The sequence below is a fragment of the Bufo bufo genome, chromosome 2 (genome assembly GCF_905171765.1).
Source record: "Bufo bufo chromosome 2, aBufBuf1.1, whole genome shotgun sequence".
In the NCBI taxonomy this organism is placed as follows: Eukaryota; Metazoa; Chordata; class Amphibia; order Anura; family Bufonidae; genus Bufo; species Bufo bufo.
In genome coordinates, this window is record NC_053390.1 from 320,970,072 (window position 1) to 320,997,476 (window position 27,405).

At 46.9% G+C, this 27,405-nt stretch overlaps 1 protein-coding gene and 1 long non-coding RNA gene across 2 annotated transcripts in view; one reads left to right on the forward strand and one right to left on the reverse strand.

Annotated features, from left to right (window-relative positions):
• The window catches only part of LRRC2 (leucine rich repeat containing 2), a 531,872-nt gene that overhangs the window by 341,760 nt on the left and 162,707 nt on the right, over positions 1-27,405 (reverse strand). The window lies entirely within an intron of this gene.
• On the forward strand, positions 1,184-17,160 carry LOC120989089. The gene is made up of 3 exons (XR_005776222.1): positions 1,184-1,194; positions 7,805-7,807; positions 17,041-17,160. It is a non-coding gene; the product is annotated as an uncharacterized LOC120989089 (long non-coding RNA).

Consider the following 27,405-nt stretch of genomic DNA (forward strand, 5'->3'; position numbering starts at 1 on the left):
ATGTTCTTTTCTGCGCCTACCATGGTGATCACGGGTAGCGGGGAATCAGGCTTCCAGGCCGAAGAGGTAGCCTGAGAAAGGGATACCACATCCAAGGGAGGTCAATGGATGAAATTAAATGTGATCAAGCGGAAATGTGGGACAGGTAGTGACAATAAATAACAATACAGGACTCTTAAGATGCCCTGTTATTTGAATGATTAATAAAAAATTACAGGGAATGTCACTGAGGTATTTTGGATTTGGAAACGATAGACAGGAGAGGCCCTGCTGCCGCTTTGTTGACTCTAGATAACTTCTGCCTGATCGCACGTCCCTGTGACGTCCATGATCCAATTGTATATCTTCTCTATCAACTTTCGATGTTCTTTTCTGCGCCTACCATGTTGATCACGGTTAGTGGCGAATCAGGGTTCCACGCCGGAGAGGGAGCGTGAGAAAGGGATGCCACATCCAAGGGAGGTCAATGGCTGCAATGTGATCGAGCTGAAATGTGGGACAAGTTATTAAAGTGGAAGATCGAATGAAAGGAGGGGGCGCGCGTCAATTGAAGACTAATTTTAAAAATGTATGTCCCAGTCACCTATGCAAAGCAGGAGTTTTTTATCGGCAAAAATGGGTTAATGTCACCCACCAATGGAAGAGATAATTTTTTAAAATTTCGGGCCATGTCAACTATGCAGAGCAGGGGTTTATTCATGGCAAATCTGTGTTCATGTCACCCACTAATTGAATAGACGATTTTATAAAAATTAGGTCCCTGTCACCTATACAGAGCAGGTGTTTATATATGGCAAAATTGGTAAAATATCACCTGACAATGTAACAGATGATTTTTTTTTAATTTTGGTCCCTGTCACCTATGCAGAGCAGGGGTTTATTGACAGCAAAAATGCTAAAATGTCACCCAAGAATGTAACAGACGCTTTTGCACCCTGCTCCCTCTTTTGCTGTGCTGGTGCCTCTGTGCGACCACCACCTCTTCCTCCGAACTAGACAGGTCACTCGCATGACATTGATTCCATGTGGGGTCTAGTATCTTATCATCCTTCACATCATCTTCCATCCACTCTTTACCCCTGCCCTCCTTGTTGCAGAAAGCCGCAGCAGTTGGCACCTTGTGTTTTGTCATCAGAGACGTGCTGCGGTGGTCTTCCAATTTCCTCATCCTGGAACATAAGTGGTTGGGCATCAGTGCACTCAATCTCTTCCACTTCTGGTGCAGGGCTATGTGGATGGCCCACAGAAACCCTGCCAGCAGAGTCATCAAAAAGCATAACTGACTGCTGCATGACTTGGGGCTCAGACTGCTTGCCTGATATGCAAGGGGGTGAGTTGAAAAACAGTTGGCCATTGGCTGTAGGTGCCAACTCTGATCTTTCAGCAGGAGACTGGGTGGGAGACAATGTGAAGGAACTGTAGGCACTGTCAGCCCCCCAATCTACTATAGTCTGTACTTGTTCTGGCATCACCATTCGTACTGTCCTAAATGCAGTGTAGGCCGCAAATGTACTTTCTAGCGCAAAAGATGAGCATTTGTCACCCAACATCGAAACAGACGAATTAGTGAAATGTATTTCCCTGTCTACTATGTAGAGCAGGGGTATATCACAGCCAAAAATTGGTGAATTTCACCCAACAATGTAACAGACAAATTAGTGAAATGTATTTCCCTGTCTACTAGGTAGAACAGGGGTATATCACAGCCAAAAATTGGTGAATTTTACCCGACAATGTAGCAGACAAATTAGTACAATGTATTTCCCTGTCTACTAGGTAGAGGAGGGGTATATCAAAGCCAATAATTTGGGATATGTAACCCAACAATGTATCAGACAAATTAGTGAAATGACTTAAAATAAGATAAAATACGTAAAAAAATTAAATAAATAATCTTGATCTATGAGGTGGAGGTCCATATAAAGTAGGAGGTTGAGGAGGCGGTGGACATAGCGGTGTAGGTGGAAGCGGCGGTGTAGGAGGATGAGGTAGCCAACACTGGTTTTTTTTTGTTTAAATTAGGGTACATCCCAAAAGAGTGGGAAATATCAAAAATACAACAGTGAGCAATTGCGCTGTAGTAAATCAAAGGATGGGTAAGGCGGTAAACATGTCTTTTCTGCACAAGGTATGGACAAGTCCTGTGAGATCCATGTCTGGTTCATTTTAATGAACGTGAACTTGTCCACATTGGCTGTGGACAGGCGGTTGCGCCTGTCTGTGATAACGCCCCCTGCCGTGCTAAACACGCGTTCAGACAATACACTGGCTGCAGGGCAGGCCAGCACCTCCAAGGCATAAAGGGCAAGCTCAGGCCCAATTTGGAGACCCAGAAGTTGAAGGGGACAGACCCGTCATTCAGTACGTGTAGGCGTGTGCACACATACTGCTCCACCATGTTGCTGAAATGCTGCCTCCTGCTAAGACGTTCCATATCAGCTGGTGGTGCTGGTTGTTGTGGATTGCTGACAAAGCTTTTTCACATTTCGGCCATGCCAACCCTGCCTTCTGAGGTATTGGTGGTTTCCCAGCTGCGTTGGCAACCTCATTCTCCTCCTATGTCTTCACCTTGTGCTTCCATTGTGCCCCCGCTGTCAGGTGGGAATGCCACCAGCAGCATGTCTACCAGCATGCGCTTGTACTCGTGCATCTTATGATAACGCTCCAGTGACGGAATTAAGGACGGAATTAAGCAGCGTGGCCACCCAGTAATCAGCACAAGTTAGAATGTGGGCAACTCGGCGATCATTGCGGAGACACTGCAGCATGTAATCTCTCATGTATGCCAGGCTGCTCAGAGGCAACGACAAGCTGTCCTTTGTGGAAGGTATATCGTCTGTGTCCTCTGTGTACCCCCAGCCATTCACCAGTGATGACCATGAGCTGGTTTGGGTGCCACCATGCTGTGAACACGGTTCCTCCTCCTCCATCTCCTTCTCCTCATCCTCCACCTCGTCATCCTCCAGAACTGTGCCCTGGCTGGACAATTGTGTACCTGGCGTTTGTGGGTGCAGGAACCCACCCTCGGAGCCACTTGTGAATGACTGGCCTGAAACCCTATGAAATGATCCCTCTTCCTCCTCCTCCTCCTGTGCCATATCCTTTTTCAAGGAGGCATAGAAGTGGGATAGTAACGCTGAGAACGGCGTTATCGGCACTGGCCATGTTGGTGGAGTACTCGAAACAGCTCAACAAGGCATACAGGTCTTGCATGGAGGACCACTCATAGGTGGTGAAGTGGTGCGACTCACCCGTGCGTGCCGCAGCTGAAACTCCACTATCGCCTGCTGCTGCTCGCACAGTCTGGCCAGCATGTGCAAGGTGGAGTTCCACCTTGTGGGCACGTCGCATATGAGGCGGTGAGCAGGAAGGCTGAAGTTACGCTGCAGTAATGACAGGCGAGCAGCAGCAGGGTGAGAACGCCGAAAGCGCTCACAGAAGTCCCGCACATTATGCAGCAGCTTTGAAATATCGGGATAATTTTTAAGGAACCTCAGCACATGTGCCAGGCAATGGATGTGCGTCAAACCGACTAGTCCCAGAGCTGCTACGAGATTTTGCCCCTTATCACACACCACCATGCTGGGCTTGAGGCTCACTGGCACCAACCACTCATTGGTCTGCTGTTCCATGCCCATCCACAGCTCCTGCGCGGTTTGTCCCCCAAACAGATAAGTTTTAAAACTGCCTGCTGTCGTTTACCCCTGGCTGTGCTGAAGCTGGTGGTGAAGATGTTACGCTGACCGGATGAGGAGGCGGTAGAGGATGAGGAAGCGGAGTAGGAGGAGGAAGCAACAGGAGGCAAACTGAAGCGCCCTGCAATCCTCGGTGGTGGAAGGACATGCGCCAAACTGCTATCCGCCTCAGGCCCAGCCGCCACTGCATTTACCCAGTGTGTTGTTAGGGAGATATAACGTCCCTGACCGTGCTTACTGGTCCACGTATCTGTAGTTAGGTGGACCTTGCCACAGATGGCGTTGCGCAGTGCACATTTTATTTTGTCCCGCACTTGGTTGTGCAGGAAAGGGATGGGTCACCTGGAAAAGTAGTGGCGGCTGGGCACGATGTACTGTGGGACAGTCACCGCCGTAAGGCTTTTAAAACTCTCCGTCTCCAACAGACGGAATGTTAGCATTTCAAAGGCAAATAATATTGAAATGCTGGCATTCAGGGATCACTGGTGGGTAGGGGAGTACTTCCTCTTTCGCTCCAGTGTTTGGGAGATAGAGAGTTGAACGCTTCCATGGGACATTGTGGAGATGCTTGGTGACCCAGGTGGTGGCATTGCTGGCAGATCCTCTGTTTGCAGGGTGGCAGGTGGCACTGTCAATCCAGAGGTGGATGAAGAGGCCGAGACTGCAGCAGAAGAGGAAGCAGGAGGAGCCAGAGACCTTTCTTTATTTTAGAGGTGTCTACTCTACTGCAGCTCATGCTTTGCACTTAGATGCCTGGTCAGTGGTCACGCAGGTTGTGCTCAGGTTGCGAACATTTATACCTCACTTCAGGCTCCGATTGCACAGCGTGCAAACCACTCGTGTCTTGTCGTCAGCACATTGTCTGAAGAACTGCCACGCCAGGGAAATCCTTGGAGCTGGCTTTGGTGTGCTAGGTCCCTTGGTGTGGTGGGCTGTAGCAGGCGTACTGTCTAGAGTACCCTGCATCCTCTTCTGCTGTGCTGGTGGCTCTGTGCGATCACCGCCTTTTCCTCCGAACTACACAGGTCACTCTCATGACCTTGATTCCATGTGGGTTCCTCATCGTCCTCCACATCATCTTCCACCCAGTCTTCACCCCTGCCCTCCTTGTCGGTCTGCTTTCGAAAGCCACAGCGGTTGGCACCTGTGTTTCATCATCATCCGAGACGTGCTGCGGTGGTCCTCTCATGTACTCATCCTGAAACATAAGTGGTTGGGCATCGGTGCACTCAATCACTTCCACTTCTGGGGCACGGCTATGTGGATGGCCCTGGGAAACCTTGCTAACAGAGTCATCAAAAAGCAGAAGAGACTGCTCCATGACTTGGGGCTCAGACTGCTTGGCTGATTTGCAAGGGGGTGAGGTGAAGGACTGATGGACATGGGCTGCAGGTGCCAACTCTGATCTTTCAGCAGGAGACTGGTTGGGAGACAATGTGAAGGAATTGGAGGCACTATCAGCCACCCAATCTACTATCGCCTGTACTTGTTCTGGACTCTCCATTCGTAGAGCCACCCTACCAAATAACGCTCAAGGTTCTGTCGACCTACTCGCACCTGAGGAAGGTGTTTTACTTGTGTGTGTAGCTGGGGCAGATTGACCACGTCTTCTCCCTGCAACAGGAGCTCCACCAGCAGCACCACGACTGGGGCCACGTCCCTTATTTGACGCTCTCCTCATTCTTTGCGTTCACCCACCAAACTAACAGATGGTTTATGTCAGGCGACAATGTAACCGCCAATAGTCAACAATTAAGTTCACTGAGAGTAAGGCAGTGCCGGTGTCATAAAGATGAAAAATTTCTTGAGGTCACACAACAGTGTGACAGGTGAATTTTATACAATTACTTCACGGTCACAAAAAATGTTGATTTGTCAATGAACAATGTAACTGCAGTATTGACTTGTTGTATTTGACTGTGACAAATGCAGCAAAGGCCCTAAATGTAGTGTCTTGCACAAAATGGGTGTTTTTTTTTGTTAAACCCGTCACGGAACCATGAACCAGACGTACAACAAGAGATAAGTGAAAATAAGAAGGCTTTATTGAAAATAAAGCTGTAAAGCAAAAGTCCAAACGAATGGTGAAACCGAAGCAGAGTCTTTGAGAGGCCAGAGATCAGGAACCAGAAGGGTAGTCAGACGAAGCCAGGATCAGGAACCAGCAGGGTAGTCAGACGAAGCCAGGATCAGGAACCAGCAGGGTAGTCAGACGAAACCAGGATCAGGAACCAGAAGCAGCAGCAGTCTTAGAAGCATGTGAACACAGGAGGACCAAGCAAGGAACTGAAGCCACAGACCTCCTATATATATGAGCTAGGCATCCAGCTCCTCCCAGTGGGAAGGAGGAGCCGCAGGGTGGAAGGCTACAAGAAACCCAGAAACCAAGATGGCCGCCAGCACATGTCAAACGAAGGAGAACAGCAAGAAGGTAAGACCATGACAGTACCTCCCCCTCAAGGGCCCCTCCTCCGCGGAGCAAAAAACGGTTTCTGAGGGAAGCGTGCGTGGAAGGCTCGGAGCAAGGCAGGAGCATGGACATCTGCGGAGGGAACCCAGGAACGCTCCTCTGGACCATAACCACGCCAATGGACCAAAAACTGCACCCGACCGCGGACCAGGCGTGAGTCCAGGATATTGCTCACCTCATACTCCTCATGATTGCCCACTCGGACCGGACGAGGCCGAGGAACCGAGGAAGTGAAACGATTACACACCAGTGGCTTCAACAGGGAGACATGAAACACGTTAGAGATCCGCATGCCAGGAGGAAGCGCAAGGGCATAGGCTACCGGGTTTACCCTGCGAAGCACTCGGAAGGGACCAACAAAACGAGGCGCCAGCTTGGGAGTGGGCACTCGAAGGTTGAGGTTGCGGGTGGACAACCATACACGGTCTCCGACCTGGTAGGAAGGAGCAGGCGCTCGTCTGCGATCAGCCTGGAGTCTCTGGCGCTGCGCAGAGGCCTCAAGGGACTTCTGGATCTGTACCCAAGAAGCACGTAGGACGGAAAGGTGATCCTCCACAGCCGGAATATCCTGGGGAGAGAATACCTCCGGTAACACGGCAGGTTGGAACCCATAATTGGCCATGAAGGGAGACGTCCCAGAGGAAGAGTTCACCGCCATGTTCCTGGCAAACTCAGCCCAAGGCAGAAGGTCAACCCAATTGTCTTGGTGATCGGAGACATAGCAACGAAGGAATTGCTCCAAGGCCTGATTGGATCGTTCTGCGGCCCCATTGGACTGAGGGTGGTAGGCCGAGGAGAAGGAGAGATGAATCCCCAACTGGGAGCAAAAGGCGCGCCAGAACCTGGACACAAACTGACTCCCCCGATCCGACACAATCTCCTTGGGCAAACCGTGCAACCGGAAGACCTCCCTGGCAAAAATCGTGGCCAACTCTTGTGCAGAGGGTAACTTCTTGAGAGGAACACAGTGGCACATTTTGGAAAACCGATCCACAATCATGAGAATGACCGTATGGCCTCGGGATGCAGGGAGGTCCACAATGAAATCCATCCCCAGGTGTGACCATGGGCGCTCCCCGGTGGCTATGGGTTGCAGAAGGCCCAACGGAAGGTGCCGAGGGGACTTACTCTGGGCACAAACGGAGCATGCCGCTACATATGCGGCAATGTCGGAACGTAGGGAAGGCCACCAGAACAGACGTGAAACAGCCCAGGACAGCTGATTCTTTCCAGGATGCCCCGCGGTCTTGGAGTTATGGTAGGTTCGCAACAACCGAGTGCGCAACTCCTCAGGCACAAAACATCTGCCGTTGGGTCTCCCAGAGGGAGCACCAGATTGAGCCGCCAAAATCTGCTCACCCAGGGGAGAGGTCAGGCTGGTGCGAATGGCGGCCAGGATCTGATTCGGAGGTATGACCGAAGTCGGAATCGACTCCTCCCTGGACAGCTCGGAGTACTGCCGTGATAGGGCATCCGCCCTGATGTTCTTGGAACCGGGTAGGTAGGAGACCACGTAATTAAAACGTGACAAGAACAGAGCCCATCTGGCCTGACGTGGTGTCAATCTCTTGGCCTCAGAAAGGTAGGTCAGATTCTTATGGTCCGTCAGGATGAGAACCGGAACCACCGAACCCTCGAGCAAGTGCCTCCATTCTTTAAGGGCCTGCACGATGGCCAATAACTCCCTGTCACCAATCTGATAGTTGCACTCCGCGGAAGACAGTTTCCGGGAGTAAAACCCACAAGGAAGCAGAGGACCCTCTGGTGTTCTACGCTGAGACAGAAGGGCGCCTACTCCCGTCTCAGACGCGTCCACCTCGAGGACAAAGGGCAACCCAGGGTTGGGATGCGACAGAATCGGAGCCGACACAAAAGCGGACTTTAGGGCCTCAAAAGCTCGGATGGCCTCGAGCGGCCAGACCTGGGAATTACTGCCCTTCCTTGTCAGATCCGTGAGAGGCTTGGCCAGCATGGAAAAGTCCCTGATGAACTTCCGATAATAATTGGCGAAGCCCAAAAAGCGCTGCAGGGAACGAAGACCACTGGGCTGGGGGCACTGTAAGACAGCCAAACCTTCTCAGGATCCATGGAGAACCCCTCAGCGGAAATGATGTAACCTAAGAAGGTTACCTGGGATCGGTGAAATTCGCATTTCTCAAGCTTACCGAACAGCTTGTTCTCTCGTAACCGTTGCAACACTCGTCTGACATCCAGAATGTGGGCCTCCATGGATTCAGAATATACCAAGATGTCATCTAAATAGACCACCACACACTGCTGCAACAGGTCACGGAAAACATCGTTGATGAATTCCTGAAAGACTGCGGGCGCATTGCACAACCCAAAGGGCATAACCAAGGATTCATAATGACCGGTCCTGGTGTTAAACGCGGTCTTCCACTCATCGCCCGCCTTGATCCTTACCAGGTTATATGCCGCCCTCAGGTCGAGTTTGGTAAAGACCGTGGCCCCTTTAAGGCGATCGAACAGCTCGGAAATCAAGGGTATCGGGTAAGCGTTCTTGATCGTGATGCGATTGAGACCCCTGTAATCGATGCAAGGCCTCAACTCACCGCCCTTCTTTTTCACAAAGAAAAATCCAGCCCCTGCCGGGGACGAGGATTTGCGAATGTGTCCGCGTGAAAGCGCCTCCCTCACGTACTCCTCCATGGCCTCATTCTCCGCTACCGACAGTGGATAGACTTTGCCACGAGGAGGAACGGCACCAGGTTGTAACTCTATGGCACAATCGTATGGGCGGTGCGGAGGTAGGGCAACCGCGCGCACCTTATCGAATACATCCCGGTACTCCTCGTATTCAGGAGGCAACAGAGAGTCCGAGGAAGTACACAGCAACTTGACAGACCCATGGATGCAACTAGCCCCACACTGCGGTGACCACGAGAGGATCTCGGCCGATCTCCAATCGAAAGTCGGATTATGCTTCTGGAGCCAGGGGTACCCCAAGACCACCGAGTAGTGTGGAGACGAAATAACCTGGAGACAGACCGACTCTCTGTGAACGGCACCAATGGCTATCCCCACTGGAAGGGTCTCATGAGTCACGTGTGACGACAGAAGGGGTCTGCCGTCTATCGCCTCAAGAGCCAGTGGGGAACCTCGAGCCTGCAGAGGAATGGAATTGGCGGCAGCGAACACACTATCAATGAACAAACCACCAACACCAGAGTCCACCAGCGCCTGGGTCGTCACCGAGCCCCCGACCCAGGAGAGGACAACAGTGATCAGTGGTTTGTCAACACGGGAAACCGGGGACGAGGAGACTCCACCCAAGATCTGCCCCCGACAGGATCTCAGGTACGAGCGTTTCCCGGACGGTTCGGACATGCCAACCGAAAATGCCCACCGAGACCACAGTACATGCATCGACCCTCGCGTCTCCGGAGTACCCTCTCCCCCTCGGACAGGCGAGCAAACCCCAGCTGCATGGGTTCACCCCAAGACAAGTCATCCCCAGGAGGCGTGGGAGGAGAGGGAGGCACGGGTGGGACAGCAAACGTAGGCGCCAATCTGTTAGAAGACCTCCGCAGGCTCTCCTTAAAGGAAGGTCTCTCCCTGAGTCTGGTGTCAATCAAAATCAGGAAAGAAATAAGAGACTCGAGCTCCACTGGTAGGTCCTTAGCTGCAACCTCATCCTTCAAGGCATCCGAGAGACCATGAGAGAAAGCAGCGACCAGAGCCTCATTATTCCAGCCCACCTCTGCTGCCAGGGTACGAAACTCAATGGCGTATTCAGCTACGGATCGTGAACCCTGTCTGATGGACATAAGGAGCTTCGCAGCAGAGGCAGCACGAGCCGGCACATCGAATACCTTCCGAAGAGAAGCAACAAAACCGGAAAACTCGGCAACCACCGGATTGTTGTTCTCCCATAAAGGGCTGGCCCAGGCCAAGGCCTTGTCCGAGAGCAGCGAGATCAAGAAGCCCACCTTTGATCTCTCAGTAGGAAAGGCATGTGGCAGCAACTCGAAATAAATGCCCACCTGGTTAAGGAAACCTCGGCACTGAGTTGGCTCTCCCCCAAAGCGCTGTGGAAGAGGGGCAGAACCGGTCATACCCCGAAACACCGCAGGCGCAACAACAGATGTCGGGGTAGACTCTGGCGCAACAACCGGAGCGGCAGTAGGAGCGACAACCGACCCATCGGCAACGGGAGCGAAATGAGCCGTGCGTTCAAGCAGGGTTTGCAACGCCACAGCGAACCGACCCAACAGGTGATCCTGCTGATCAAGTCTGGCAACCAGCATGGGTAGCGAGGATGGCCCTGTACCGTCAGAACTCATGGCTTGGTCCTAATGTCACGGAACCATGAACCAGACGTACAACAAGAGATAAGTGAAAATAAAGCTGTAAAGCAAAAGTCCAAACAAATGGTGAAACCGAAGCAGAGTCTTTGAGAGGCCAGAGATCAGGAACCAGAAGGGTAGTCAGACGAAGCCAGGATCAGGAACCAGCAGGGTAGTCAGACGAAGCCAGGATCAGGAACCAGCAGGGTAGTCAGACGAAACCAGGATCAGGAACCAGAAGCAGCAGCAGTCTTAGAAGCATGTGAACACAGGAGGACCAAGCAAGGAACTGAAGCCACAGACCTCCTATATATATGAGCTAGGCATCCAGCTCCTCCCAGTGGGAAGGAGGAGCCGCAGGGTGGAAGGCTACAAGAAACCCAGAAACCAAGATGGCCGCCAGCACATGTCAAACGAAGGAGAACAGCAAGAAGGTAAGACCATGACAAAACCAGAATATAACAGCAGTATCTAACTCTTGTATTGGACTGTCAGAAATGCAGCAAAGGCTGCAAATGTATTAACTTGCCCAAAATTGGTGGTTTAAAAAAAAAAAAAAACATAATTGCAGTATTTAAATCTTGTATTTCACTGTGACAAATGCAACAAAGGCCCCAGATGTAGGGCCTTGCAAAAAATTTGTGTTTTTTTCAACCCAGTATATAATTGCAGTATTTAAAGCTTGTATTTCACTGTGACAAATGCAACAAAGGCCCCAAATGTAGGGTCTTGCAACAAATTTGTGTTTTAAAAAAAACCCTGAATATAATCTCAGTATTTAAAGCTTGTATTTCACTGTGACAAATGCAGCAAAGGCCCCAGATGTTGGGTCTTGCAAAAAATTGGTGTTTTTTTAAAACCAGAATATAACAGCAGTATCTAACGCTTGTACTGGACTGTCAGAAATGCAGCAAAGGCCGCAAATATATTATCTCGCCCAAAATGGGTGTTTTTTTTTTAAACCAAAACATAATTGCAGTATTTAAAGCTTGTATTTCACTGTCACAAATGCAGCAAAGGCCCCCGATATAGTGTCTTGCAAAAGATAAATATTTTTTTCAGCCCAATATATAATTGCAGTATTTAAAGCTTGTATTTCACTGTCACAAATGCAACAAAGGCTGCAAATGTATTATCTTGCCGAAAATGGATGTTTTTTTAAAACCAGAATAAAACAGCAGTATCTAACGCTTGTATTGGACTGTCACAAATGCAGCAAAGGCCGCAAATATATTATTTTGCCCAAAATTGGTGTTTTTTTAAAACCAAAATATAATTGCAGTATTTGAAGCTTGTATTTCACTGTGACAAATGCAGCAATGGCCCCGGATTTAGGGTCTTGCAAAAAATTGGTGTTTTTTTTAAAACCAGACTATAACAGCAGTATCTAACGCTTCTATTGGACTGTCAGAAATGCAGTAGAGGCCGCAATTTGCTCAAAATGTATTTATTTTTTAACCCAGTATATAATTGCAGTATTTAAAGCCTGTATTTCACTGTCGCACATGCAACAAAGGCCGCAAATGTATTATCTTGTCCAAAATGGGTGTTTGTTTTAAACCAAGTATATAATTGCAGTATTTAAAGCTTTTGATTCACTGTGACAAATGCAACAAAGGCCCCAGGTGTAGGGTCTTGCAACAAATTGGTTTTTTAAACCCAGTATAGGGTCTTTTAAAAAATGGGTGTTTTTTTAAAACCAGAATTTAAAGGGAGTCTTTCACCTATACTGACCGTTTTTGAACACTAACACCATTCTCAGCATTATAGTACCCATATGTGAATGCTACTTACTGTTTAGCTGTCCGTCGCTTATTTCCTTCAAAAAACACTTTAATCCAGTATTCAAATTAGGTCTGAAGGTGCCCAGGGGCGGCGTTCAAGCGGTCGGTGCCCAGGCCCCTCTCCACTATTCATATGAAACCCCTCCCCTTTAAACAACCAGGCCGGCCCTAGGTTCTTCTTATTACCGCCTCCCTTCAGTGTGAAATGCCGCGCCTGCGCCGTGCATCCGAATCACGGAGCCCGCGCACAGCATTACCCATTATCGGTATCGGCATCCGAGCGTTTATTGCGCATGCATCGGCCACTTCCGCTGGCTAGATCGGGATGTTGGGGCCGGCGCATGCGCTCTGTTCTGAAAATGTTCATGTGTTCTGTAAAGTTTTCTTAATCAAACTAATTTTTCTCATATATTGTAACTGCATTTGTGTGAGTGTGTGGCTGTACAGGAGTACTAGTAGTACTTGGTGTTCTGATGCTCCCTGGGCCGGCATGCAGTGATGGGAAGGGCACACCTTTTCTTCCCTTTGGGGCACACTTCTGGGGTTCCTCTGTCTGATGATGGTTAAGATGCCTTTGGTGTTGGTAGTTTTGAGGTGCAAGTCAGGCTCCCAGTTGTAATGAAGTCAACAATTTGCAGTGTAATAATAGGGCAGGAAGCCAGGATGAGTTAGTTGTGCAGCAGAACAGTTCTTTACTGAATAATTCAATGCAATGCAAACAGAACAGTTCAGTTTTAAAAATGCACGGACTGGCAAAATGCACTTCCCTCAGATATTGTCCTTTTCAGACAAGTTATAAGTGCTGGACTCCATCTACACCTTTCCTTTCACCTGGCTTGCTTTCTGTAGTTGTTATGACCATGTTCTGGGTGGTATTTGGTCCAAGCCAGGCTGAGCTTGTTAGCTCCTACATTCTGTTCTCTTGTTCTGTCTCCATAAAACTGACTAGACTTCACTGGTTTGACTTGGATAGAATGTTTCTCCCTCTCTCTCTATGGAGGGTGACGCCAGCCCCATCTAGTGGGGGCTGTGAATATGGCTCATTAATACCTTGTGCATATACTGTACATACAGTAAAGGCAATATGCTGCACATATCAAAGCATTTACATTTTGTTATCCTTTTCTTTTGTGTTTTCCAATGTTCTGCGATGCTGGAGAAGATTGCTGCATGCTAATCAGTTGAATTTTAGAGATATTTTAAGTATTGTCATTCAGTTGTTAGAGTTATATTGAGCCAAACAAAAATATATGTCTGCATCTTACTACGGTTTTATTTAAGGAGGGTACGCCCTATAAGACTACACAGTGGCCCATTGTAATCAGTCGGGGAACCCTGCTGTAATCAGTTGGGGAACCCAGCAAACATATTTTCTGCTAGCTTATAAAACAATTGTGTAGACACATAGAAAAATATGCTATATAAAAAACATAAAATATGTTCTGGGCATAGCTTGACTTATGTCCAATGCAAACAGAGTAATGGATTCTGCTATAGTGAACTGCTTCTCAGCTAAAGACACAGCAACCTAAAAGTGAGGCCAGAGGTGGTGTATTTTATAGATTTTGCAGTAGATTTTCAGGAGTGTCACCCTATGTATTGCAAATAGTGAAATCAACAATGACTTTCCTCAATGAATTGACATCATAATTGGCATCCTGAAGATTTTCAAATCTACAGCATGCCCTTACTCCACACTGATTTTACTGCTACACATCAACAGGGTTTTGAAAACTTTTTGTCTTGCATGTAGTGTACTTTAATTAGTTGCAAATTTGTGGTGTGGGATCCCTGCTGCTGAAAATTTGCAACTAATTTATGGCAAATGAATTCACCCTAAGACAAACCACAGTGAAGGCATGGGTGATAAGAAAGAGTAGACAATATAAATTGACTTATATAGAAGATAATTTTTTTTATCATTTGTAGTGTTATAGATGTGAATTTCAGAAGAAGATATGGAGCTAGGCATGCTGGTTTTGTTTGAATGTGTCCTCTAAGACTAGGATCGGTCATCAATATCAAATTGATGGGGGTCCAACACCTGGCAACCACACCAATCAGCTGCTAGTAGGAGCTGCGTCCAATGGAACAAACACAATTGTCCAGATTTACTAATGTGCTTGCGCCAAAAATCTTTTTAAAAAGTGTGACAAAGTTGTGCATCCAGGAATTCTACACGTGGCTTAGAGTAAAGGGGCAAAAATTTACTAAAAAGGGGGCAGGGCCTAAGATGGGCCATTTTGAGTCAAAATTGTGCTGCAATTCTGTTGTAAAAATCTGTCTTAAAGGGCTTCAGTCACTCCACTAAACTCTTTTTTTTTTGGGGGGGTACTTATAATCCCTATACTGCGATTTATCCATACATACTGTAATTAATCATTTTGGTTCAGTAGATACTGCGAAAAACGTACTTTTATAATATGCAAATTAGCTGGTCTACCAGCAAGTAGGGCGGCTACCTGCTGCTAGCAGCCGCATCCTCCTCTCATGAAGACGCCCCCTCCTCATGTTGATTCACAGGGCCAGCGGATGCGCTCGTTCTCTGCTGGCCCTGTCTGCATTCAAAATCTGGCGCCGGCGCCGTACCTGTCTTGAGTCGGCGCAGGCGCACTGAGGGGAGGACGCTCGCTCGGCCGCTCCTTCCTCAGTGCGCCTGCGCTGGGTGTAGATGTGACATCACCGGCGCGGGCGCATTGAGGATGGAGCGGCCGAGCGAGCGTCCTCCCCTCAGGTACGGCGCCGACGCCAGATTTTGTTTAGTGGAGTGACAGAAGCCCTTTAAATTAATATGTTCATATGTGCAATTGCTACTATTTTCTTATACAAATAATTTCTGGCCTAACAAAACACAATGTTTGGTCTTCCTTTTGCTTATATCAAATCTATAACAGTTAATATTTGTTGATCTAGATTCAGAACAGCAATAAACCAGAAAGTGTTTAAATTAAGTCACGTAAAGCTATCACTGAGCTTACACTGCATCATGTAACATGCTGATAACTCCAATTATATGAAATGATACAAACTTTTTCTATGGCAAGTAGAACTATGCCACAGGGGGTATTCTATCCCCACTGCTTCTGAATCAGCATGTTACACTATTTGCTGATTATTATGTCCATGCATAGCGTACTCCGAGTTCTTTTTATTTTTTAATATATTTGCAACCTCATAGATGAAAACAAAATTGGATTTATGCTCTAAAGCTGTACATGATCATGAAATTGTCACTCGGATTTCTCTATGCTGAAATGCTTCTCCGTTTAACTTATGTAATGCCACTGAGTTTTGCCGTTTTATTTGACATTTTATGTTATTTTTATGTGCTACAAGTAACAAATTTACTTTCTTAAATTACCATAGGTTTGTGAATATCAACCAATGCATACTTTTTATGACTGCCGAAAATCTATTTTTTGCTATGGTGTTTTTATGGTCAAAATGATTTTCGAAAGATTTAAAGCTGCAGTGTCTTGAGATCTTCCACAAGAAATAGCCAGACAGAAAATCACTTTTGAATATAGCATATATTTATACTTGCCTTATACGGCCCCTTTCACACGGGGCGAGAATTCAGTGCGGGTGCAATTGGGGCTGTGTACATGAGCGGTGATTTTCACGCATCACTTGTGCGTTGCGTGAAAATCGCAGCCAGCTCTATATTGTGCGTAGAAGTGAATTGGGCCGCTTGAAAATCACAAGCATCCGCAAGCAAGTGCGGTTGTTGTGCGATTTTCACGCAAGGTTGCTAGGAGACTATTGGGATGGGGACCCGATCTTTATTATTTTCCCTTATAACATGGTTACATTCTTAATACAGAATGCTTAGTAAAATGTCCATTGAGGGGTTAAAAATAATAAACTAATTTAACTCATCCCATCCACTTGGTCGCTTAGCGGATCTCCTCTTCTTTCTACTTTCTTCAGGACCTGGCTAAAGGACCTTTGATGATGTCACTGCGCTCATCACATGGTCCACATGGTCATTTATTAAGCTGAAATCGCCTATATTAGTTGTATTACAGTTAGTTGCGCATCAATCAGCGAAACGTACATCGAGGTCTGATTAGCCCCGCTAGCTCTCGGTCTGTATGCCTCACTTACCTTTGTACCACCTATGTACTGTTCTTGTAATATGCCTTTTGTCTTTTAGTCAGGAGACCATTTAGATTTTCTCTCTTACTTAGGGCTTGTTCACACGACCATTGCCCCTCCATGCCCGTGCTGTGGACCGCAAATTCCAGTCCGCAATGCACAGGTACCGGCCGTGGGGATGCCGCATGCGGATCGTGACCCCATTCACTTGAATGGGGTCCGCGATCCGTCCGTTCCGCAAAAAGATAGAGCAAGTTCTATGTTTTTGCGGTGCGGAGGCACGGAACGGAACCCACGGAAGCACTCCGTAGTGCTTCCGTAGGATTCGGTTCCGTTCCGTTCCGTTCCTCACTGCATCTCCTGATTTGCTGACCATTTCAACTGAATGGGTCCGCATCCATGATGTGGAATGCACACGACCGGTGCCCCGTGTATTGCGGACCCACCGTATGCGGAGGGGCAACGGCTATGTGATTGAGCCCTAATGTGGTAATGATTTGCTCAGTCCCCTTATTTGTATTGATATATATAACGACAAGATAGTATATTGGGGAATGCATTATAATACCACTCATTCAGACAGGGCATTGCTCTTAGTGGGAGATTTTTTATTATATTATGTATTAAGTTTTTTTTTATCCCATTTTCATTAATGATATGCTATTAAGGGCTCGTTCACATGAAAGTATGTGTTCCGCTCCGTGCACCCAATGCACAGAGAACGTTCGTGCAAGCTCTGGGACGGATCCAGACCCATTCAACTTGAATGGGTCCGCATCCTTCCGTTCCGCAAAAAGATAGAGCAAAAGCTCGTTCACACGACCGTGCCTTTTTTTTGCGGTCCGCAAATTGCGGATCCGCAAAACACGAATGGCGCTCGTGTGCCTTCCGCAATTTGCGGAACAGAACAGGAGGCCTATTATAGAAATGCCTATTCTTGTCTGCAAAACGGACAAGAATAGGACATGACTCATAATTTTTGTGGGGCCACAAAACAGAGCAACGGATCCATTGAAATGAATGGTTCCGTATATGGCCCGTATACGGAACGCAAAATACGTTCGTGTGAACAAGCCCCAAGATCTATCTTTTTGCGGAATGAAAGCATGGAATGGGACCCCATGGAAACACTCCGTAGTGCTTCCGTAGTGTTCCGTGCTTCTGCTCTGGCCTGTTCCGCATCTCTGGATTTGTGGAGCCATTGAAGTGAATGGGTCCGCATCCGTGATGCGGAATTCACACGGAATGATGTCCGTGTATTGCAGATCCGCATATGCGGTCTGCAATACGGAAACGGAACACATACGTTCGTGTGAACAAGCCCTAAGTGGGACATGTAAGAAGTCCTAGTGATTGGGGGGTATCACTCTCTCTGCACCTTTCTGCATTACCTTTTTATTATTGTCGATATTTATGTGTTGTTTGTCTTCATATGAGACACAATAAAGATGTTTTTGTACTGCATGTGTGGTGTTTGTAATTTGGTTTTATAGATATGTTTCCACATATGGTTTGTCTTTAAATAGTGGTTTTTGGTTAGTTTTCTTGTTTGAGTATCGAAAGATGCCTAGACACTAGTGATGAGCGAGCATGCTCAGCCGAATACCTGTTCGGCTCGAGCATCGCTATGCTCGGCACATGGCGGTACTTTGGCAGAGTACCACATGTGCTCGAGCGGCATGCTCGAGTCTCCTCCCCGCACGCTTAACGGCTGCTGAGCAGCCAATAAATGTGCAGGTAAGTACTGCCATCACTGTAATGCCAGTAGCCATGTTGGCTGCTGGCATTACAGTGATTGGTTGGCTGGAACGCGTCATCTGGTGCTATATAGCACCCAATGACGCGGGTTTGGCTAATTGCGAGTCAGGGAGAGCTGCACTTAGGAAGGGACAGATAGTGTAGGGAGATTGTGATCGCAATATATTTCAGTGAATAACGTTTCAAAGACCCAAAAGTCCTTTTAAGGACTATTGTGTATTGTGGCAGCAACTTAAAGGGAACCTGTCACCGGGATTTTGGGTGTAGAGCTGAGGACATGGGTTGCTAGATGGCCGCTAGCACATCCGCAATACCCAGTCCCCATAGCTCTGTGTGCTTTTATTGTGTATAAAAAACGGTTTGATACATATGCAAATTAACCTGAGATGAGTCAGAGCTTGAAAATATGACTCTTCTCTGGTCACACAAGTAAGATATGACTCTTTTATGTTAATTTGCATATGTATCAAATCGGGTTTTTTACACAATAAAAGCACACAGAGCTGTGGGGACTGGGTATTGCAGATGTGCTAATGGCCATCTAGCAACCCATGTCCTCAGCTCTATACCCAAAATCCCGGTGACAGGTTCCCTTTAATTGTGCAAATTTGTACAATTTTTTTTTTTTTATACTTTGCGAAATAGCGATTATTTTGCTATATAGAAGGTGTCTGCAGTGACTTGTGACCTCTGTGCAGCAATACCTTCTGTGTGTCAGGGGCAAAGACAGGAAGAATATTAGTGAAAACATTTTTTTCCCCCATAATCCACATTTTTGCTGTCAACGGTGTAATCCGTGAATTGTGTGATCTGCGCTTCAATACATTGTGTGGTTGTCAGGCCTAGATATAGGGAAAACATTTAAAATACAGAAAACTATTTTTCTCCCATAATCTATTCACATATTTGCTGTCAACAGTGTAATCTGTGAATTGTGTGATCTGCGCTTCAATACCTTGTGTGGTTGTCAGGCCTAGATATAGGGAACAATTTTAAATTACAGAAAACTATTTTTCTCCCATAATCTATCCACATTTTTGCTGTCAATGGTGTAATCTGTGAATTGTGTGATCTGCACTTCAACACCTTGTGTGGTTGTCAGGCCCAGATATAGTGAAAAATATAAATAGAAACTACATCAGAAAACAGTTCCAATAATCTGGGCCTAATATAGTGTCCATATTCTGTGTGTTTCTGTGACATATACTGTCTGCATCCGAAAACTGTTTCTTTAGGGCAAAATCCAATAATCTGGGCCTAATATAGTGTCCATATTCTATAATGGGATGTTAGTGTTTCAGCCTCCTTTTTTATGAAACACATCAAAAAGAATGATAGGCCACCGGCAAAGCCTCCAGACTTTTAGGGAGAGATATAGAAACCCTAGGTTGAATAGAACGTAAACACTTGCTTTGGCACAGCTGTTCCCATTGAAGAGCTTCTCCTGAGCTCCAATCGATTACTGTATCGTACATCCTAAGCCAAGGCAACCCCAGTAAGAGAGAATCATTATGTTCTGGTAGAACATACAGAGAAATCTTCCCAACATGTAACACTCCTACATTCCAACGGCTCGGTGACGAAAAGCACAGGTTCCGTCAACACTTTTACGCTGATGGCTTTCACCAGCAGGGGATTCTTCAGCAGGCATACAGGAATGTGATGTTGATTCACCATAGCTTGGTGTATGAAGTTCCCCACAGATCCTGAGTCCAAGGAAGTGGAAATGAAAACCTTGGTACCTCCAAGCAACAGGGGAACAGGTATCTGAAGAGTAGAACAGTTTTCGCATAGAGCCACCTCTCCCAATGACCCGAAGCGCTGGAGTTTCCCAAATAACGGAGACAGCTATAGACACAGTGACCCGGACCACCACAGTAGAGACAGAGCCCATAAGAAATACAATGAAGACGTTCCTCATCCAAGAGCTGAGTGGAATTTATCTGCATAGGTTCAGGATCCGGAAAGGAGAAGGGTAATGGAGGTTGAGACATATTTTACCTAGACATTCGTTGTGGAGGTTTTTTATCCTGACTGACCTCACAAGCCCACTCAGAAAACCGTATATCAATTTTGATAGCCAGAGAGACCAGAGACTCAAGGGAAGTAGGCATATCACATCCTGCGAGTTCGTCCTTAATACATCTGGACAGACCCTCCGAAAAGGCCTAATTCCATAACAAATCAAAAGCTAAAGAGCGAAACTGGATCACATACTGACCCACAGACCAGCTCCCCTGATAGATGTGCAACAGCAAGGATGCTGCAGAAGAAGCTCGACCTGGCTCTTCAAACACCCTTTTGAAACAGTCCATAAATAGAGCCACATTACTGGTGATAGGTTCAGATTAGTGTTAATCGAGCACTAAAGTGCTCGGGTGCTCGAGTAGAACACTTTGGGATGCTCGGGTGCTCTACATAGCACCCAAGCACAATGGAAGTCAACGGGAGAACCCGAGCATTAAACCAGGCACCCCCTGCTCTGAAGAGGGGAGGGTGTCTGGTTCACAGGAAAAGGTCAGAAATTAAACAAAACACCACTGAAATGGTTCAGGAACAGCATGGGGAGGATGTCTGGATGCATTTTGGACTCCCAGTTCGCTGCTGGGAACGATGTTGTCCGAGTAGTATGCCACTTTTACAGACTGACAATAATAAGCACAAAACCGAAGATAAGATTGATTTTAGAGGAAAAATTGTTAGGAAACATTATTTCCTGTATATTTACTTGTATATAAAGTGCAAGTGCTGCCATAAATTACAAGGAAGAGGCACTCCGATACAACCTGTATATCACATAAAGGAGGGCCTCATTCACACTGTGGTACAATTGTCCAGGTAGTGGGACTCCTACACTCATAAAGCCTATGCACTAAGTGAAAAGGCTGCCAAAAATTACAGGAACTGGCACTCCAATACACCCTTTATTACACATAAAGGAGAGCATCCTACACACCCTTGAAAAATGATTGATGGCCTGCTGGTGACTCTCAAAAACTATTGGAGCAAGGGCCTGCTCATCTGACCATCTAAAACATTAGGGGCGAGTGCCTGCTGCTGATATGACCCTCTAAAACATGAGGGTCGAGTGCCTGCTGCTGATCTGGCCATCTAAAACATTAGCGGTGAGGGCCTGCTGGTGACTCTAAAAACATTATGGGTGAGGGCCTGCTGGTGACCCTTTAAAACATTATGGGTGAAGGCCTGCTGTTGACCCTCAAAAACATTATGGGAGAGGGCCTGCTGGTGACCCTCTAAAACATTATGGTTGAGGGCCTGCTGGAACCCTCAAAAACATTATGGGCGAGAGACAGGGCCTGATGGTGACCCTCTAAAACATTATGGGTAAGGGCCTGCTGCTGAGCTGAACCTCTAAAACATTAGGAGCGAGGGTAGCCTAATAAGCATGTTGATATGATGGAGGAGGAGAAGTAGGACGAAAAAAGGGAGATTAAACCATATACCTTTTTTAGTGGTGGAAGGGGTATTCAATACACCATAAAAGCCACATTTAGGGTACATTCACACGTCCGTATGTGTTTTGCGGATACGCAAATTGCGGATCCGCAAAACAAGAACACCGGAAATGTGCGTTACGCATTTTGCGGACCGCACATCGCCGGAACTCTCATAGAAAATGCCTTTTCTTGTCTGCAATTGCGGACAAGAATAGGGCATGTTCTATTTTTTTGCGGAACGGAAGTACAGATCCGCAAATGCGGATGCGGACAGTACTTTCTGGCTCCATTGAAAATGAATTGGTCCGCACCTGTTCCGCAAAATTGCAGAACGGATGCGGACCAATTATGCGGACGTGTGAATGGACCCTTTGAGTGCCTTTATGTTCAGCCACTTTCCTCTGGTGGAGTAGAAAAGTCGGGCAATCCAGGCCTTGTTCATTTTGATAACAACGCGGTCTGCTACGTACTCCTTCACCATCTTCCAAAACTTTTCCCTCCTTGTGACACTAGGCCGCTCATCAGGTTGAAGATGCTGGTGGGGTGTTATAAAACTGTCCCAGGCCTTGGAGAGTGTTGCCCTGCCTCTGTTGGAACTGCTATGTGTTCCCCTGATATCCCCTTCTCGGTTGGCCAAGGAACTACGTACTCCGTAGCCAACATTGTCAGTTTGAAATTTTTGGAGCAATTGTTCCACAAGGACCTTCTGGTATTGCACCATGTTGCTCATCCTCTCCACCACAGAAATGAGAGATCAGAAGTTCTGTTTGTAGCAGGGGTCGAGAAGGGTGAACAACCAGTAATCGATGTTGGCCAAAATGTGTACAACGCAAGGGTCACAGGATAGGCAGCCTAACATGAAGTCAGCCATGTGTACCAGAATCCCAACATACAAGACTTCGCTGTCCTCATCAGGAGGATGACTCTCAATCTCCTCATCCTCTTCCTCCTCTTCTACCCATCCACGCTGAACAGATGGAATAAAACTTCCATGGGTACTATTCTCTTTAGCGGAGGCAACCGTCTCCTGCTCATCCTCCTCATCATCATCCAATTTGCACTGCGAAGACGAACTGAGGTTGGTCTGGCTATCACCTTGTGTACTGTCTTCCCCCATTTCCACCTCTTACACAAAGTGTCCGCCTTAATTGTGAGTAGCGAGCGTTTGAGTAGAAGGGGGATGGTTACGCTGATCGCTGCTCAACATCTGTGCTGATTCCTCAAAGTTGCTTAAAAACCTCACAGAGGTCAGACATCAATGCCCACTCGTCACTTGTGAAGAGCGGAAGCTGACTGGAAAGGCAACAACCATGTTGCAGCTGTTATTCCACTACTGCCCTCTGCTGCTCACAAAGCCTGGCCAACATGTAGAAAATGGAGTACCAGCGCGTGCTCATGTCGCACAACAGTCGGTGAGCTGGCAATTGTAAGCCCTGCTGCAGCGTTGCCAGACCGGCGGAAGCTGTCGATGACTTGCGGAAATGGGCACACACGCGGTGCACCTTTACCAGTAGCTCAGGCAAATTGGGGTAGGTTTTGAGAAACCGCTAAACCACTAGGTTGAACACGTGGGCTAGTCATGGTATGTGTGTGAGCTTGCTGAGCTCCAAAGCTGCCACCAAGTTACAGCCATTATCAGACACAACCATGCCTGGTTGTAGGCTGAATGGCGACAGCCAAAACTCAGTCTGGTCCCTTATCCCCTGCCACAGCTCTGCGACGGTGTGCTGTTTGTTACCTAAGCACATCAGTTTAAGCACGGCCTGTTGCTGCTTCCCCACTGCAGTGCTACACTGCTTCTAGCTACTGACTGATGTCTGACTGGTGCTGCAAGATGAGAATTCAGATGTGGAAGTGGAAGAGGAGTCGGAGGAGGAGAAGGGGGCGTTGCAGCCACTAACGTAGGTGGTGGCAGAAACCCTGATGGGAGGAGGGCCCGCAATACTTGCCGATTGGTAGCACCTGTGCCATCCCAGGGTATGACTCGCTCCCGGCCTCCACAACAATCACCCAGTGTGCCATCAGGGAAATGTAGCGTCCCTGGCCAAAATCACTTGTCCATGTGTCAGTCGTTAAGTGGACCTTCCCAAAAAATGCGTTGGTCAGGGCACAGGTGATCTTACGGGACACATGCTGGTGTAAGGCTGGGACTACCGACCGTGAAAAAAATTGGCAGCTGGGGACAGAGTAACGCGGGACGGCCAACGCCATCAGTCTGCTGAAAGTCTCAGTGTCCACAAGCCCAAACGGCAACATTTCCAGGGCTAGCAATCTGGAAAGTTGCACATTTAGTGCTGAGGCCTGTGGGTGGGTTGCGCTTTCATTCAAAGGCCTGGGGTATAGACATCTGTACGCTACGCAGGAACACAGAAGTGGATGTGCTAGCTGATGGTGCTTGGGAAGGTCCATGTGCATGACGGGAGGCATCTGTGCCTGCGTCTTGGACAGTGGCTTGGCCAGCACGTAACACAGGGGAATAGGAGGTAGTGGTATGGCCCGCAGACACTGATTATGGACCCAGGCGTTTAGCCCACCTATTGGGGTGCTTTGATGCCATGTGGCGAATCATGCTGGTAAGGTTGCTAGTGTTCACGCCCCTGCACAGGTTGCAAATGACAATTCATTTATTGGCCACACTTTCGACAAAAAAGCGACAGACTGCGGAACACCTACCCCTTGGCAAGGGAGATTGCTGCAAGGGGGTGCGCCGGGGAACAGTTGTGGGCCTGTTTGGTGTGGTCCGCCTTCTCCCTTTTGCCACCCCACTGCCTCTTCCAGCCTGTTGCGGTGCTGTGGATCCCTCCCCCTCTGTACTGCTGTCCATGTTTGGCTTGCCACCTTCCCAGGTTGGGTCAGTGATTTCATCGTCCATCACCTCCTCTTCCAATTCCTCACTCTGGTGATCCTCCTGACCTGTTGACCTAACAAGAACCTCACTTATTGACAACTGTGTCTCATCCTCATCATGAACCTCTTGAGACACTATTTGCGGTTGACTTATTGGAAACTGTGTCTCATCATCATCATCCACCTCGTGAAACACTAATTGCCGTTCCCCACCGTCATCTTCTTCTGACTGTGGATGCTCAAGAGTTTGGGAATCGGGGTACAATATTTCCTTATGTCCCTCTTCAAGCGGGCTTGTCAAGAGGCCCAAATGAAGGAATGGCGCTGAAAAGAGCTCCTCGGACTATCCGAGTGTGGGATCACTTGTTTGCCAAGACCCTCAATGGTGGGAGGAAGGAGTATTAGGGTGAGGATTCTGTTGACCAGTCTCTTGGCTACTGAGACTGGACTTTGTAGAAGACAGGATGGTGCTTAACCGACTGGAAGCACTATCTGAAATCCAACCGACCACCTGGTTGCACTGGTTTGACTTTAAGAGTGGTGTCCTGTGCCACTCTGCAAACTGGGACATGAAGCTAGGCATAGTGGATTAGTGTGTTTCTTGTGCTTTGGCAGCAGGTACAGTTTCACCGCGCCCAGGACCACGGCCTCTGCGTGCACCATCAGCAGCATGGCCACTTCCCCATCCCTTACTGCTCACCTTGCTCATATTAAATGATATATATGCTTGCAAGTATGTCACACGTACAGTAGCGTAGGTTTTGTAAGTGTATGCGCAAATAAAGTACACAGAATGTTACAGATATTTAAAGGATGCACACACATTAAACAGGAGATAATGTCGCTGTCCCCAGCGTCTATGAAAAAAGTACACTGAATGTCACAGATAATTTTAGGATGTGCAAATGTTATACAGAAGGTATAGCGCAAGTAATGTCGCTGTCACAAGCGGCTAATAAAAAATTACACTGAATTAATGTCACTGATATTTAGAATGTGCAAACGTTATATAGGAGGTATAGCGCAAGTAATGTCGCTTTAACCAGCGGCTAATAAAAAATTACACTGAATGAATACCACTGATATTTAGAATGTGCAAACGTTATATAGGAGGTATAGCGCAAGTAATGTCGCTTTCACCAGCGGCTAATAAAAAATTACACTGAATGAATACCACTGATATTTAGGATGCACAAACGTTAGACAGGAGGTAAAGCGCAAAAAATGTCGCTGTCACCAGCGGCTAATAAAAAATTACACTGAATTAATGTCACTGATATTTAGGATGCTCAAACATTATACAGGAGGTATAGCGCAAGTAATGTTGCTGTCACCAGTGGCTAATAAAAAATGACACAGAATTAGTGTCTTTGATATTTTGGATGCGCAAACGTTATACAGGAGATGTAGCGCTGGTAATGTTGCTGTCACCAGCGGCCAAACAATTGCACTGAATATCACAGATATTTAGGCTGCGCAAATGTAAAATAAAATATGTTGCAGAGGTTCTGTCACTATTAGAAGCGGCTCTAACAATTCCCGCAATTTAGCGCAGGTTGCGCTAATAATTATATTGCTGCCAGAAACAACAAAAGTCCTTAAAAGGACTTTTGGGTCTCTAACAAGTTTTTTCACAAAATTATTACTATTTCACTCACTATCTGTCCCTTCTTCAGCACAGTTCTCCCTGACTAAGACTGAGCCGAACACGTGTCATCGGGTGCTATATAGCACCCAATGACGCGTTCCAGCCAGCTAATCACTGTAATGCCAATAGCCAACATGGCTACAGCATTACAGTGAGTGCCAGTACCTCCGCGCACATTTATTGGCTACGTAGCAGCCAGCAAACGTGCGGGGAGGAGACTTGAGCATCGCGATTGAGAACACGCGGTGTTCGGCCGAACACCGCGATGTGCCAAGCATCGCGTTGCTCGAGTAAAATTAGTGTTCGGCAAAGCATGCTCACCCAACACTAGAGCCCATGTACAGGAAGCAGTTTAACAACCTATAAGTCTTTGTGAATTAGTTTTAAGCAGTCGTCCAGCTACTAAACATGTAATACACGTTTCTATAGGTCCCTTTAAATCCTATTTTATTACCATCTGGTCCAAAACGTTCCTTTGTGCCTGGCTGTAACAAACTCTCTCCCTTCATTCTGAATACAAGTATTTTTGTAACCCAGGTTTTATAGAGCGATAATGGAATTGTGTAAGCTGCTTTACAACAACAAGGGATTCACATCTGTCATCCTATAATATCTGGTATTTGATTTTCCAAGTCATGTTGATATTCATGTGACTGAAAAGTCTTGGTTTCTTTCTTGGTTTCTATTCATGCTCATATGTACAAAGAAATGTTTCCTGACTCTCAAAACATGTTTTTCTAATAAATCTAATTGATTTGAAACACTGGATTTTCTCTTTAGACAGTGCTTAGTTTTCCTCCATGCCATGGTTGGATTAAGGTCCTTTTTACTCTCTTTGAATGATTCTTATGTGCAATATATCAGATATACATATAATAGGTAATCTGTGTGTGTTATTTTTCCAAAAGCTCCTTTTTTTACGTATGTTAGTTTCAGTTATCTCTAATATCAGTATGTTCTTGTATAATTTACTCTACACTATAACGCTATTCAACCTGTTAAATAACTTATTAAATAACCATTCAACCATTAGAGCTCTACAAATAAATACAAAATAAAATGAGAAAGAATAGATGAAACCAACAACTTAAAAAACTGATTGAACAGCAGCAAAAAAAAATCACATGAATGTTATTCTTCTAAACCACAGATGCTGCAAGCCCAGAAGGAGCAGAGGGAAGAATGGGAGTGGTATTGGCTTTGGCTGCAATTAGAGAAGAGCGAAGTTATGAAAGCTGCTTTGCCGAAGTTTACAAAGAAATTTGTCGATTTGTTACGAATTACTTAGTCACGAATCGCATTCAATTGTATGTACCAGGCGCAATGACAGGGAACGGCGA